General features: G+C 51.5%; 1 protein-coding gene across 5 annotated transcripts in view; it reads right to left on the bottom strand.

Moving 5' to 3' along the window:
- MAML3 (mastermind like transcriptional coactivator 3) overlaps positions 1–14,687 on the bottom strand; it is a 247,797-nt gene that overhangs the window by 7,278 nt on the left and 225,832 nt on the right. The window lies entirely within an intron of this gene.

Genomic DNA, 14,687 nt, shown 5'->3' with positions numbered 1-14,687 from the left:
CACACAAGGAAGAGTAGGAGCTGTCAGCATTAATTCCCCCTATATTGCACCAGAATCTCAGCATTTAACCACTAACGTGTTTGTTTAAGATTTCCATCCCACAGCAATGAATCACAGAATGGTTTGGGTTGGAAGGGACCTTAAAGATCATCTGGTTCCAACCCCCTGCCCTGGGCAGGGACACCTCCCACTAGACCAGGCTGCTCAAAGCCCCATCCAGCCTGGCCTTGGACACCTCCAGGGATGGGGCATCCACAGCTTCTCTGGGCAACCTGTGCCAGTGCCTCACCACCCTCACAGGAAAGAATTTCTTCCTAATATCTAATCTAAATCTCCCCTCGTTCATCTTAAAACCATTACCCTTCGTCCTATCGCTCCACTCCCTGACAGAGTCCCTCTCCATCTTTCCTGTAGCCCCCTTCAGGTACTGGAAGGGGCTATAAGGTCTCCCTGGAGCCTTCTCTTCTCCAGGCTGAACAACCCCAACTCTCTCAGCCTGTCTTCACAGGACCAAAAGCGTGTGGCTGAAAGGATGCAGGGCCTGCAATGCCACCGACACCTTCTCCTAAAACCACCCTGCGCTCTCTTTATGTTTCCACTCCGATTTGCTGCCTTTTCCCACTGGGCAAGCCCAGGGACAGCAGGCACAGGGGTTAAATACCAAACCCTCCTCTCTCCGCCGCCAGCCGGCTGCTGCCAGGGGGCCGGGGACCCTCCGAGCATCCCACCGCAGGGCCGGGCTTTTACCCGAGCCCCGTGTCGTGTCTCCCCCGCTCCTACCCTGGCTCCCCGGTTGCTGCCGCCGTGCCCGCCGCTGCTGCCCGGCGAGGCTGCGCCAGCCGGCAGGTGTCGCTGCCCGCCCGCGGCCCGGCGGGCACCGGGGCGGCGGGGGACCGGCGGGGCACGGCGGTCCCGGGGGGTCACCGGCCTCTCCCCGCTGCGGGGGAGGGGGGCCGGGGAGCGGCGGGACGTCGTCCCCCCCCCCGCGGGCAGCGAAGGAGCGGGTGTGGGTCGGCGGGGAGCGTTCGGGGGGGTCTGCGGCTGTCCCCCGAGCCGCCCCCCGAGCTGCCCCGGGGCCGGGGGGGGTCCCTCGGACCCTCCGGGCGCGTCCAGCAGCGCGGCAGCACAAGGGTCTCCCGCTGCCGGGGGAAAACGAAGCTTACAACAACCCGGTGCCTCCCTCCGGCACTACCTCGCTCAAAACCAGATGGCCAGCTAGGGCCGAAGTAAAAAAAAAAAAAAACAACAAAAAAACAAAAACAATTTTGGGGTTTGATTGTAAAGCGGCAGGTGTAGTGCTGCCTCCCTTATTCCCTTATTCCAGGTACTCCTTGGCGTAAAAGAGCTCAAGGATTTTCTCTTCTCTCCCACCTACCTTCCACATGATCGTACCCAAGCACCTCACAGCCCCCCGGCACGTGCCAAAAGTCAACAACATTGACTCAATAGGAAGGACCTGTATCGCTTTAGGATCCTAATCCTCAGCCATTCCAGGGGGAGGTTTAGATTCATCTGCTCCATCGACAGTTTCAGTTATGTCAATTACTGGCTGATTGAAAAATTACTGGGTGCTAGAGAAAAGTAATCTCATGACACCCACCCCAACCCAGTCACTGAAAGGGTTAAAACCAGTGCTTGACTGTAGCTTGGGAAATTAGGATCAGCCTTTCTGCATGAAGGTCAGGTTTTCAAGGACCCTTCTGAGGAAATAACAAGAAAATACAATTTGTCCACATCTCTACTTTGCACAGATATTCCCTGAAGGGCTCTCCGCTGAAAGGCAGCTCTCCAATATTTAGGTTCTTTCTCTTTTCAACATCTGCCCTGGTTTGAAAGTTCCCTCCCTGATCCTCTTTCCACTTTTCCCCCCTGGACCCCTCTCATGCTGCACTTTACAACCTGGTCAAGCGCGGTCCCTGCAGCACGGTCATGGCGAGGGCTGCGGCAGCTTCCCCGGGCCGGGGTCAGGGAAACGCTCCCACTAACCATCCCTCGCTGCTCCGAGCCCTGTCACCCACCCCTTTGCTTTCGGGGAGGGGGGGACGACACAGACACCAGCCGCTGATGCTGAGGGTAAAGGCTTTTTCCTACCACCCCCTGCCGGCCCTCCCCCGACTTCTGATGAAGTCATCAAGCTACAGATTGCATAACCGATGCACAGGACTATCTTGTGTTATACTGGGAGACGGGCCAAACGCTTCCATTTATAGACAAAAAGCAATGCCACGCTGCCAAATAATGGAGCCTTTGCTGCAGCCACTACAAGGAAAAAGAAAAGGGGGAGAGGGGGGGAAACAACCACCCCGGGAGCCAGAGGGCACGCTGCGAAGTGACATCACCGGGAGCTTCCTCCGCGCACAGCTGCCTCTGGGGCTGCAGCCCGAGCCCTCGCTGAACCGCCTTCAAACCAGTCCTGTCACAGAACCACCCTCCTGGCTCCCGGGCAGGGCTGAGGGACACGCTCACCCCACGGTAACGCTGCAGAAGGCGCTCTGTTCCGTATCGCGTTACGTTGTAAGTTAATTCCAGAGTTTACAAAGGAAGAAAGCTTCGAGAGGAGCCCCGCCAGCTGCCATGAGCCCCGCGCGCTGTGCGGCAGCTGGAGGAAACACGAAGCTTAGCACAAAGGTGTCACTTCCAGCCCTGTGCGTTTAGTCATTTCGAGGTACAAGAGTTTACCTACTCAGAGTGAAAACTTCCTGTTTCCAGTTTTAATAACAGGTTTAAAGCCAGGCCGCCTTCATCAAGCCAGAACGCCAGCCTCTCGCCCGGAATATTTCTTCTCCTTTCCATTTTTTTTGGCCAAAGCTCTTCCCAACCAATGATGAAAGGCCCCGCTGACATCACCGGGAGCAGCCCTGGGTTATGTGTCCCAAAAACAGGAGCACAGCCCAGGCAAAAGGTCTCCGCAGGCAGGAAAACGCTCCCTAGTGCCTGGGAGCAGAGCTCTCTACCAGGAGCCCCCCTGCAGCCCGGCACCGCTGCTGTTAACCTCCGAGGGGAGGTTGTACAGCCCTGCCAAGCCCCAGCAGTGGCCCAGGGCCACCACGTGGGCCTTCTAGGTGGCTTCAACTACCCAGCCACGGGTGTGCACACCCACCCTCCTTCCACTGTTCCCTCTGGAGGTCCGTCATGGAGGTGAAACCTGGAAGTGGGCTGGGGGGTACGCGTGCGTGTCTGGGAATTGGTGATGAAAGAAGCAACGCTGGGCTCTACACGGCTGCCCCTGACAAACCATACCTGCTCCGGGCCCAGATGCAGAGCTTCAAAACCAAACTAACCCAAGCTTCACTGACAACGCTCTTTGCTCCTGCACTGCCTGCCAGCTCCCTCATCCTCCTACTGCACCCTGAGCCTTCCTGCTCCTAGACCTCCCGCTCCTCCTGCTCCTCATTCCCTGGCGTCCCTTTCCCCTCCCCTACACCCTCTGCCCTGTTTTCCTTTCTCCACCAACCGGCACTGCTGCCTCCTCGCACTCCAGACGCCCTCCCGGCTGCACATCGCCTCCGCAGCTGGCAGGGCTGGTACCCAGCGGCCCATGCCCACAGCCTGACTCACCGGCTGACTCAGGCTGCCACCGCGTCGCAGGGATCCCCGGGGATCCACAGCACCAAGGGGACAGCCCCGGCGCCCTGTGCTTGTGTGGGCACATGCAGACAGGGTTGCCCGGTACGGATGTAGGCATGTCGCCCCCGAAAAGGGTGACAAGGTGTCCTGGAATGGGAAACACATGCCGTATTCTCAGCCTGTCTCTCATCAGCCTGCTACGTCTGGGAGGACCGGTACAGTGTGACTTCTGATTTTTCACTCTGGCTGTTTTCAACAACACTCAAAGCCACCGTGTGCTACTCACAGGCCACAAACGGCTCTCTCCTGATAACGGTGGCTTGTGCAGAGTTACATGTGCTCCAGTCGGGATCGGGGAAGCTGCAGCTCTGCCGCGACGTCCTCACCAAGGGGCAGGAGAAGCCGGTTGTGGGAGGGGGGACGGTGCCAAAGCCCCTTCCCCTGACTCGGCCGTACCACAGAGCCAATTCAAACACACACGCGCTGGCCCTGGCTAAGCCTCCGGGGGGGTCCTGCTGGGATCCCTCCTGCCTCTGCAGCCTCTGCCAAGCGCTTTTAAAGCAGCCCAGGGACAGAATCGAGTGCTCAGCCCCTGGGAGGAAAACCAGGTATTGAAAGAGCCGTGCTGCCATTTACGGAGCCAAAAAAAGAGCCACAATTTCCAAATGGTCAGCATAACATGCCTGGACAGGTTTGTGTAGTTGCAGAGCAACTGAAGTTTTATAGGGATCTGGCTGCTTAGTTAACGCCTACACGGGAGCTGCCCTCTGTTGATAATCTCATCCTCCTCCTCATACAAAATCATGTATGTACAGTTATGCACAGTGAGCATAACTGACTTTAAAAGGAGAACAAAGGGGAGTGGAAAAGGTATTTCCCTCTTTGTCTCAAATCTCATGTGCCTCCTCCTTAACATGCAGTGATTTATTCCTGCTGTATGTCATTCAATCTCCCAACTGCAGCTAAAAGCAATCACAGAATTTGCTTTCAGAACAAGGAAAACAACCACCAGCTGATGCCCCGAGAGCCAGACAGTGGGCTGTGGGTAAGCGCAGGCAGGGACTGGCCAAGCCTGCTCATCGGTCCTCCATGCACGGCCTCATGACTGCAGTCCTTGGACACGGTGAGCCAAGAGACCAGAGCGGGACGCCAGGGAAAAGGGGGCCGATCCAGGCAACTGCTGGCAGAAATCGACGGAGGATGGGTATTCCACATCTGGGAACAAAACGTTTCCCAGAAAGCTGAAGGAAGCAGAGACTTGAAAGCAGGGCCTTAATGTGCAAAACGGACAATCAGACATGAACTCGCTGTGCCGTTCTGTGGTAAGTGAACTAATGCAATCCCTGAACATACAAAGAGTGGAAGTGCAAATAGAAGCCAGGAGGTGGCTTATCCTGCGTACTGCATTAGGAGAACGATACTAGAAAAAGGTATACAATCAGACATCTACATTTTAGACTCAGAGCAGAAAAAGAAGACACAAAAATGATTTGAGGGAGAAAGCGTCTGCCAGTGAGTGACTTAAAGAGCTCAATCCATTTAGCTTACCACAAAGAAAACTGAGAGATGCTTTGACCGCGGCACATAAAAATACCTTCACGAGGGAAGATATCCTTTAAAGAGTTCTTTTATCCAGTGAAGAAGGCAAAACCAGATACAAGGGCTGGAAGCTGAAGACAGATTCAAATCGGAAAGAAGAATCAGATTTTTACACTATGATTTCACCACCCGTCAGAAACGGCAGATCGCCGTGTTTTGATGTCTTCAAGGATGACAGCCTTTCCAGATAAACACAAACTTAGCGGTGCGATGGAATGGCCGGCGATGCACGAGACGGAGCGGCACTGCCTGCCCTCAGCTCTGCCCAGCTCCCAGCTGCTGCTCCCCAGCGCCAGGCTGGTGCCAGCGGACAGGCACTGCTCCTTTAGCGTGGGGGCTCTTAGGTACTGCCTGCCCGTGTGTGCATATATGTTAAAAAAGGGGGTCTCCAACCTATTACTGGGACCAAAAGTATTACTCCATTTCCACATACTGTGTCACAGTAAAGCATCACCTCTACCCAGTGTTTTCAGAGCAGCCTGAAAGCGCGTTCCTGTATTCCCCCAGGAAATATTTCTATTAAATTCCTTGTAATGTTGTTCCTTATTGTGTCTGGCAGGGATCTTAATCCCTCTCTCTAAACCAGGCTGCCCAAAGCAAAGCCACCTTTCGCAGAATGGTACCATCTGACAGACTAAGGGAATGACAGAGCCGTTCATTTCAGACTGTGGTTTTTTTGCTTTGAAAGAGCCAGCATACAGGAGGAAGGGACGGAATATGCCGGTGTACAACTCGGACTCCAGCGTCAGGCTCTGCAGAGCGGACTGAGCGGATTGCTTCACCTATTTCCTCTGTCATCCAGTCTCAGGGAGGGGCTACAAACCTCCCCCCGCTCCCCGGGCCCCCGGTTGCCATGGTCTTTCATATAGTATCTGAGCCAACAAGATGCCTCTGACGTTTGACACCAGACCTCTGCATGCAGCCAATTTGTTTTCCTTTCACCTCCCTTCGCCTGCATCTCTCTCCTCCCCGTGTTTTCGATACAGATTATTCTTTCCACCGAACCAACACGATCCGTCAGGCTGTTACTTCTGTGCATTTCTGTTTTGTTCATCAGAGGGACTAATTTCTTCCTTTCTGGTGACCAAGTAGGTAACAAAGGGTTCTAAAATGAGCAACTGCTTTCCTAACGCCACTTCAGAGCTAAAGACGGTCAGAAGTTCATCTCGAAGACGGCGAGGCAGACGGGGTGGTGGTTTTACCGGCTGGCACCAGAAGCCCTGCCTCCCCACGCGCCCACTTCTGCTGCAGCACGGTGGGTTGACTCCACAAAAATCCCGAGCAGTGCTGGTGGGATTCCGAAACGCAGCGTTTCAACGGAACGGTATCGAACTTCAACCGGCCTCATTCAAACAGGCTCCGTTCCTCTTTCACAAGTCACAACCCTGGCCTTTTCTGCCCTCCCCCGAGAAAGAAACCTTTGCAAGGGAAATCACTCCTGCTTTTCAGTTTTGTTTATCCCTCAGCTTCACCAGCTAGTTCCAAGGTAGGGAGCGTAACGATATAATGGCTGGGTTTGTGCACTGTGGAAGAACTGTTCATTTATCTCAAATAACTAGTTTCCTTGTAACTGCAATTTTTTATTTGGCTTCTTATTTTTAGGAGAAAAAAAAAAAAAGTGGATCAGCCCAAATTAAACCCAAAATAGCCTCTTACAGACATCTCTTAAAAAAAAAAAAAAGGGAGAAATAAGTATACACATATAAAAATACTTGTGAAGTGTAAAATTAAGATGAGCTCTTCTTGTTTGGTTTAACGAGTTACAAGTCCTGGCTCAAGCAGAACCTCTCGCAAGGTGATGGCTATCATCTAGTGCTTGCTCGGTCGCCTACGGGACGCGAGCCTCGCGGTCCTGGGCAAGTCCCCAGGGATATGCCCATACACGCTGTGTGTGGCAGAGGCTAGTGACTGTGCTACCAGCTGGCCCAGAGGCACTGAGACCTGAGCCCTTGCGACTCTCGCAGGTCCGAGAGGCAGCCAGGGCTGCTTCTGACGCTCCCACCCAGCCCCTGCACCGGGAACAAATCCTTCCCGCTCTGCGATCTCACCTGCTCTTGAGCCGTTTGCACCAGCGAAACGGTATTTTACATCATTTTCTTGCAGGAGTGAACTGATGGGGTTAATCAAGCCGTTAATTTGACGGGCAGAGGGAAGGGCTGTGCAGACGCGTTCCTGTGAGGCAAGCGCGGGTGCGGTTTTACAGCGCATTGGTTACTCAGAGGTTACTCCCACGTACGGCTCCCACCCCGCCGGAGCTCGGACCAGCCCTCCTTTCCCTGAAGAGAAGTGGTTGGGCATTAGTATCCCGGGACAAGAGGTCTGAGGGGGCTGCCCATGAGCCACAAAGCCAGTCCCCAAGTGGCCTCTTGGCCACCATCTCTGCGGCCGTGCTCGCCATCACCCGCCCACGGCCACAGCACCCTGAGCAGGGCTGGCGGCAGGGAGGGAAGGAGGGCGAGGATTTGAAGCAACACCAAGTGCCCAACCTTGTATTTTATGTGTCTTAGGAAAGCTGTAATTACTCCCCGCAAAGACTGCTTGCCTGAAGCCGGGCCGTCACGGCGTTCCACAGCGTGCCCTACCACTTGGAAAGCGAGTGGCAACATTAAGGGAGCAAAAGGCAGGGGGAGAAAGCTGGAAAAGCCAGCCCACGCAATAGCTTTTCCACACCTCGTCCCCGCTGCCTTCTACCACAGCTGAGGACTTTCAAAGGTACAAGTCAGGCCGCTCCGCAGGAGCTGCAACCGCTCTCTCGGTGCCTGCTTGGCCCCAACTTGTCCAATTCCCCAGGGCTTCGGAAGCTGGTCCGGGAGCAAAGCAGAGATCACGGAGGCAGCTGAACTCCGAAGCCGGTGCCCGACAGAAATTCTCCTCCTAAAGGTTTTAGCCTTAATTAATGCCCCGTTCGAGTCCATCCTGGAGCAGGAGAGAGAAAAGCTAATGCGAAGCGTAGGGACAATCACAGCTAGAGAGCTCCTGGGAAGGGGGAGAGAAGGAAAATGGAAGATGAAAGCAGGCAAATGGTTTAAACAAACAGTTGCGCAGGGCCAATGAAAAGGGGGAACAGGGGGAAAATGACACAATAAAAATAAATGCTGTAAGAGAAAGAAAAGCTTCTAGCACACACGGGGAAAAATGGGGGGCCTGGAAAAAGCAAAAGTACAAGAAAAAGATGCTCTAATGGAGCGCTCTCGCAGCAAACACGAACCCATTACCAGGCAGTCCCTTTCCTTCTAATGGCCCGAGCCTGTACCACATTATCACCTTGCCCCCCACGGAGTTCGCCGGTTGTTGAGGTATTTCACGGAGCCTGGCTCTAGCTCACGCCTGGCAGAAGCTGCCTGAAGTCTCCTGTGGACAATTGCAGAGTTTGTTGATTTCTTTTTTTTTTTTTTACTCTAGGTGAAATTTTGTTAAATTTCCCCTTGGTTGTTTTGTTTGAGCATAAACAAAAGGTATTTTTCACACTTAAGGGTGTTTTTCAGATCCTTTTCAGTGTGCTGTGATAAATGAAATCCCTTTCATTTTTAGAAATTCAAACTTGGCACTTGCTTTGCTCCTCAGCAAGCGGCATGTAATTTGCCAAGCCTGAAAGAATCCTGGCTGAGAAATAAACACAGTGGGCCATATGCTCTCCTTCCCATATGCAGAAGGCACCTCACCTCAAAAACCGGGAAGAGGCTGAAATTGCCCCATGTCATTGCTTCTGCCAAGGAAAAAAAGAAAAAGCAAAAAAAAAAACCAAAACCAACCCACCCCAAATCCACAGAAAAATTTAGAGCAAAGGTCTGGGGCTCTCCACAAAGTAGCCCTCTTTCTGCATGCCTCCGGGGACCTCCCCTGCACTGTCACTGCCTCTGCCACTGGCTTCTGGCCTGGCAGAAGCGCGGCATGGGGTCAGGGAGTGCGTATGCCACGTCCCCGGTGCTCGCAGTAAAGCTGCGTTATCTTCACGGTTATTTCCTGGCACAGCTTGCTTTGCACGGGAACGATCTGCAGAGCGCAAGGGCTCCTGCAATACTACTCTTTTCCAGCTTGTTCACATCGTGCCCTCGTGGGAGGAAGATCACACACCAGAAGGACGCGGGTGAAGCGAGGACTTCTTTCTGCCACATGCCCGTAAGAAGCGCAGAGGGAGAGCGTGCCGCGTACACGCAGTACCTCAGTTTTCTGGTGGGCTCTGGCAGATGATGACTGTGACTGATAAAAGCACCAAAGCAGACGCGTAGTGCTTATGAGGAATGGTCACCTGTACAAATTCATGCATAAATTCCACCATCTTCAAAGAGTTGGGATAACTCCCCTGTCTTTGGTCGCAGGCGCTTGTCCGTGCAGCCTCTCTGCCAGTGGTATTTCAGTCTAAAATCGAGAACCAAATATTTCCAAAAGGTAGCCCACAAGACCTAGGGAAGTGGTCTTCCACTGCAGCTGCCCAGCAAAACCACATTATCTTTGCTGTGGTTTCAACTAACTAGCTGCTGATAAGCTGAGGTGGCTGCGACGGCACACCAGGTCTATGATTTCATTAACTACTTCTTTTAACAGCCTTGACCCCAGGCTCCCCAGATTCCCTAGTTCCAGTACTTGAAACTCTTTTGATTTTCTCCCACCTTGGACACAGTCTTTGTATTTCCATTAGCCACCCGGCCTTTGTTTTGATGTTTAATCTTATTAGCCCTAGTGAAAACTGAGACAAGGTATTCTGATTTGGGCTATGCCTAGGTTGTCTTTAACCTTGACATACTCTTCACTGCATGGTTCCTCCCGTCTCTCTGAGGTCTCCTTTATTTATATAACTAAGGAAAACTCCACTATTGAATTAATTTCTTTTGCAAGGCCTAACTCAGCTCGGCTTTTGGCAGTACTGATATTATCCCTAGACTTCCAGCTCTCTAAGGCATCGCTTCCTTTGCTGATCAAGTCCTTATTCATGCCGTCTGAGGCTTTCTGGATATCCTTGATACCTCTTCTGAGATAATTACTTATCTCTTAAGCTTTAAACTTCCTTTTTTTTTTTTTTGCTTTCTTTTACTTCCTCCACACCATGAATGCTTTTTTGCCTCTTTCTATCCTGCCATCTTCCTAATGCATACTCACGTTCACCAGCTCAACCAGCCCTCACAGCTGCAATCCCAGCTGCCTTTTTGCAGCCTTTGAGTCCCTCCTCAAGCCCTGCCTTCTCCTGCCTTCACTGGAGACAGGACTTTGCACAGGATTGTCTTGATCTCTCCCATGAGAGACTTTACAAAGCAAGACGTGACCTCCCTCTTTCCCCGAGCTTGCTTTCCTTCATGTCCTGCCCGGCTCTCCCCTCCTGGCCACAGAGGCGGTGGCCTCATCAGCGGTCCCCAGCCCTTCTGCTTGTCCTGGTGACCTCGCTGCATCCTGTCTTCTCATCTCTCTTGCCCCCATCTGCCTCCTTCTTCTTTATATCTCGCTCTCCTCTCGCTCCTTCCCCTCGCAGCGCAAGCACGCTTTATCTCCATGCTTTAAAAAAAAACAAATAAAATCCAAACAACCCTTGACTCCAAGTGACTCTCCAGCTCTCACCCTATCTCTCTTCTCACTGTCATCTCTAAGCTTATCGAGTGCGCTGCCTATGATTTATATGATTTAGGCTGAATTTAGTCTCCCTCTCCAACACAGATTCTTTTCCAAGCAGGCTTTCACTTCTCGCCTGTCACAGAAACCGGTGTCACAGAGTCTCTAATATCCTTTGGCTGGCTGCAGCTCTGCACTGTTACGCCAGGCTGGCTGCCACAGCCTGTCAGCTCCTTCCGGCGCCGCTGACCACACTCTGCTGGAAATCTGGCCCTCCTTTCCCAGTGCTCCTACTCGACTCCAACACCTTCAGTTGGTTGCTCAGTGTTTCCCGGACTAGTTTGTCACTACTCGCCCTCCCACCTGCCACCGTTCTGTCGGTCCGCGTCCTCGTCCCTCGTCCCCTTTCCCTCTCACTGCTGTCTCCGAGCAAGCTCACTCTCCATACACATTCAAGGACCTTCTCTACACCAGCAACTCACAGACCTACCTCTCTGTCCCCAGCCAGTTCCCGTCTGTTCCGACTAAATTCATGCCCTGCCTCTGGGATCATCTTGTGGATATCTGTCAGCTCAAGCTCAACGTAGGCTCTCATCCTACTCCCTAGGTCTCCTCTCCTTCCTGTTTCTTCCGTCCCCGTGGACAACACCATCACTTGCCTGTCACTCAGCCCATAACCTGGTTGTCATCTTTGCTTCAAGCCTCCCTTGCAGAGTCCCACAGCCAGGCTCTCATCGCCTTGCACCCCGACGGTTGCAATCTCACCCTGCGTGCAGGCAGCCAGAGTGCTGCTGCCCAGGTCATTTTCTTTGCCTGTCATCTTGACTCTGCCACCTCTCTCTTTGCAGCCCGCTCTTGGCTTCCCCTTCTTCTGGGTTTCAGCCCCCTCCCCTGCTCTCAAATCCAGCTGCAGCATACGCCACCTCAGCGTCACCTCTCATTAACTGCTGAGATTTTCATCACCCTTTCCTCCCTGCTGGATTTCATTCTGGGGAGGAGATTCTCAAAATCATACAAATCTGACCCTGAACTCTGCCCCCAGTATAGTTAACGTTTGTAGAAGTTTGCAGAAATTCCTGTCTCCATGATGTCCAGCAGTCTCTTCTGTTTCCTTGTACTCCCCGGTGTGTTTGTCTCCCTGCATTATCTCTTATCTTACACTTAGGTTGGTAGTATTTGAGGGGAAGGAAATATATTTACATCCTGCATCAGCAGGGAGCCTAGCACAATGGGTGTCCTAAACGGCAGCTACGACTCAGAGGTGCTACCCGCCATCACACAAGCAGTTACAAACGCAACTTAAATCTGCGTACAGCTAAATATGCTATTTTATATTCTGTAGATGCGAGAACACCCACATTTCAATGTGCCCTTGCTCCCCTTCTTCTTCTTTTAAAGGACGCAATATTGGGATGAGATATTGTATGCTCAAAAAGTCAGGAAATGCTAAGTTACCGTTCCCACGGCAATTGTAACTCAGCCTCATATGGTAAGGTACAAAGGTTATCACCGTATACAATAACAGAGGATGCTGAACACATGCAAAGTGACCAAATTACCATCGTGGCAGATAACCGGGTCTTTGAACTTCTGTGCAGGTAAAATCTTAGACGTTTACTGGGCTTTTAGCATTTATTTCTAGAAATCTGAAGTCCAATACCCTATAAATAAAAGTCAAGATTATGTTGTACGGCAAGCAACCGGTCCCAGCAGTAGCTTGTAGCCCTTTTTGCAGAAACACAGCTAATGGCAACAAGAAATATTTCCATTGCTTCATGAGCTCTGGTAGCTGTCAACTGCGAGAGGGATCTGCCGATCAGAGAAATCTGGGAAGACATCAGTGTGTCAGAACAAGTGAAAAGACTTGACACGGAGGGCACATTTTTGTTGAGCAATTTGCATTAGCACTTCTGGACAAATTCTACATTTCACATGCAATTCACAAACCAACAGCAGCGCTGCTAATTGGTGCAGTTGCCACTCAACTGTGGGTGCCTTGTTTGAGCTATCACTAACGTGAACGAAGACTACAGACTTTTTCTGGAAAAAAAAAAAATAAAAAAAAATGCAGCAATTATTTCGCAGGCTTTGAGTTGGGCTCCCCCTGCCCCCACTTTCATCCTTATAATTTCGTTATCTCAATAACTTAAAAAAGGACCTGGAACAGAAAAATGCAAACCTCGGAAAAGTCCTGTTGAAGTTATTAAGAAAAAAAAAAAAAACCCTGTTTGTGAAGAATTACACCCTTCATTAATACAACTGTTAGCCCTACCATCACCGTGAGTTTGACCGTGTCCCAGAGTGCCAATGCAAAGCTACATATTGCTCTAAAAAAACAGCCGTAACTGGCAGAGTGCTGGGGACCCTGAAAATCCCAGCCACCAAACCAAGGCTGTGCTCGGCACGTATCTAAAATGCTGAAGGGATGACAGAATCTCTCTGCTTCCTCTTAGGTGGTATTAGAAGTTATTTAACTGAAAACAGGGCAGATCTCTCATCCATCATTCTTTATCCTCTGTAAAATCGAGTCTCCTGAGATAAGAAAAGAGCTTCCATACTGCAGCTTTCTATTACCGCTGCTCAAAACGCTCAGGCAGCTGCGGCTCAGCTGAAGGACGGTTTGGCTGACTCCTTTTCATAAGTTGGATGGCTATTTTTAGGCCATATTTCCTTTAGGCCCCTACGGTGCAAAATCCAAAGGAGCTAATGGGATTGGCAGGTGCGTAGATTATTGGTGACCTCCTCTAGCCCAGTGTTCACATCTCCTTACTACATTTTTTTCAGAACGTACAGTGAAAAAGGGAACAACCTACAATTAAAGATCTTCCTAGCCAGCCTCGATCCCTTTTATATTCAAATGCTTAACGAGAAACCAACGTGCAATAGCAGAAGATGGAACAGCACGAGAGAAACTACACAGACGCACCTAGAGCTAAATAAATCTAAATCTGAAGAACTCGATTTTTAATGGACTATTTTGGTCGTGTCTCTACAGACAAATAGGTATTTGTAATGTACTTTATTCTGACCCTGATCTGTCTGCAGCTGCAAGAATCCCATCCCATTCCTTGCTTCCCTTGAGATCCCCTTGGCCCCAACCTACTAAGGGTCCAACCTCACCATTGTAGAAGTCCCTAGCAAAAGCCGTATCTCATCCGTGCTCTCCTCGGAAAGAACAAGAGAAACTACAGTTAAGCTAGTGTAACTTCCAGTCCTAATCACAACCGGGTCTGAATCCTGGATATGGATGTCATTTCATTTTCTGGGGCGAGGCACAAACCAGACTGTTGGGCAAACTCCTGGAAGGCATCTTTGTGGTGTAAATAACTCAGCTTGGCCTTCCTTCTGCCACACCCTGGGTTACAGGCACAGCAGTCACATTTCAGTGACTAAATCCCGATTTTGCAGGCCCAATTAAAATGTTGAGTATGGCTGCACAGTCTTCTTGGAAAGTGGTGCTACGTACAGCCCCTGCTCCCCAGGCTGATTCGGTGGCGTTTGGGGAAGCAGGGGCTGGCTGGGAGCTCTGTGTGTGCCCCGTCCCGAACCGGGGACACACAGCAACACCTCTCCAGAGCTGCTCCAGAGCGCAGCTCTCCTCTCCTGACCCTACTCCGAGCATCCCTGGCAAGCCACGAAAACAGAGAGCCCCTGAAATCCCCAGCGATACGGGTTGCCTCCTTCCTTCCAGCTGCTTTATCCTTTGCCTGTATTCAAAAGGCTTTGTCCAGAGAGCTGATACTTCAAACCCTTCACAAAGAAAGGCAAACGGTGCCTTGCGTGAAACCACAGGCTGTACTTCCCAATGGTAGAGCAGGGCTCCAATTTACCAACACGTGGCGCGGCCGTCAGCTGTGATTCTACAGAAACTGCAGAAGATACCTTTGGACCCCTTAATATCTTATTTCTGACATATGGAGGGACTGGGGAGTTTGCAGCTTCCCACCTGCTTAAATATAATTCACTACAAAACATCAAAC

This window comes from Larus michahellis, chromosome 5 (assembly GCF_964199755.1).
Source record: "Larus michahellis chromosome 5, bLarMic1.1, whole genome shotgun sequence".
Classification (NCBI taxonomy): domain Eukaryota; kingdom Metazoa; phylum Chordata; class Aves; order Charadriiformes; family Laridae; genus Larus; species Larus michahellis.
This window is presented reverse-complemented; position numbering and strand designations above follow the sequence as displayed.